Source organism: Lupinus angustifolius, chromosome LG14 (assembly GCF_001865875.1).
Source record: "Lupinus angustifolius cultivar Tanjil chromosome LG14, LupAngTanjil_v1.0, whole genome shotgun sequence".
Taxonomy (NCBI): domain Eukaryota; kingdom Viridiplantae; phylum Streptophyta; class Magnoliopsida; order Fabales; family Fabaceae; genus Lupinus; species Lupinus angustifolius.
In genome coordinates this window covers 8,214,224-8,215,451 of record NC_032022.1, presented here as the reverse complement: position 1 = coordinate 8,215,451, position 1,228 = coordinate 8,214,224, and positions in this window count along the sequence as shown.

The following is a 1,228-nucleotide window of genomic DNA, read 5'->3' as shown; positions in this document are numbered from 1 at the left end:
TTACAGAATATGAAATCTTTCCAAAAACATCAATAAATGCATGAACATGTGAGATGAAATGATGAGAAACTAAACATGCAATGCCTCTCAATCCTAAAGAATAGAATTCTCTCTTCTCTAATCTCACAAATGCAATGTCATGTAGATGCAGCAATTAACACGAACATATGCTCTAACTCTCTTTAAAATCTAACATGCAAGAATGAGCTTGAATTCTGAAAACACAGTTTATAAAGAAACCATTCTGCAGCCCAGGAGTTAATCGATTAAATCCTTGGTTAATCGATTAACGAGATACAAAATTGTAACTGATTCGGTTTTCCAAGTTTTCTGTTCCAACTGCTTTTCAAAAACTTATGTTAATCGATTAAAACTTACCTTAATCGATTAACTGCATATTTCTATGTATATCTTTAAATTACAATACTCAAATACGTTATGCACTTAACTGATACATGTTCAACACTAAGTTTATGCCTAGGATGCACATATAACATGTATATATATTATGCATGAACATATTATGAATGTCATATCTCAAAATAAAATGATTTAATGTATTATGCATATGAGACATGCATTGAGTTTACCTAAGCCTTAGACTCAACCTAAACTAATTACTAGTCTAAGTTTAATACCAATCTTGAGGCTTAAGCACATTGATTTGTTGATGATCTTCAAGCTCTTATGAAACACACATTGTCCTCATCAAAACACATAGTGGGCAAGCTTTCCAAAGTGCTCCTCTTGACATGCGCACTTTCAGAAATCAAGCACCAGGCCAGGTCAGCCAGGCACCAAGCACCAGGCCAGGTTTGCCTGGCACCAAGCACCAGGCCAGGTCAGCCTGGCACCAAGCACCAGGCAAGGTCAGACATGCACCAAGCATCAGGTCAGGTCAGGCACGCACCAAGCACCAGGCCAGGTCAGCCAGCACCAAGCATCAGGCTAGGTCAGCTAAGCTGCTGAAACAAGCAGCTGAGCGTGGAACTAGTCAGCTGAGCGGTTGAAACATGCAGCTTAGCGGGGAAACAGGTGGGCTAAGCGGCTGGCGCTCCAGAAAAGTGATTTTTTGGTCAAATCATGGAACATCTTACTTTTTCTTTGCTTAAAGGCCAAGAACATGACCTCATGGATGACATAAGGCTATGACAAGAAGGAGGAGGTGTCACCATGCATGTAACCTAGCCCACCATAGAGGTCAAGTAGGGGCCAAAGTGGCTCTTCA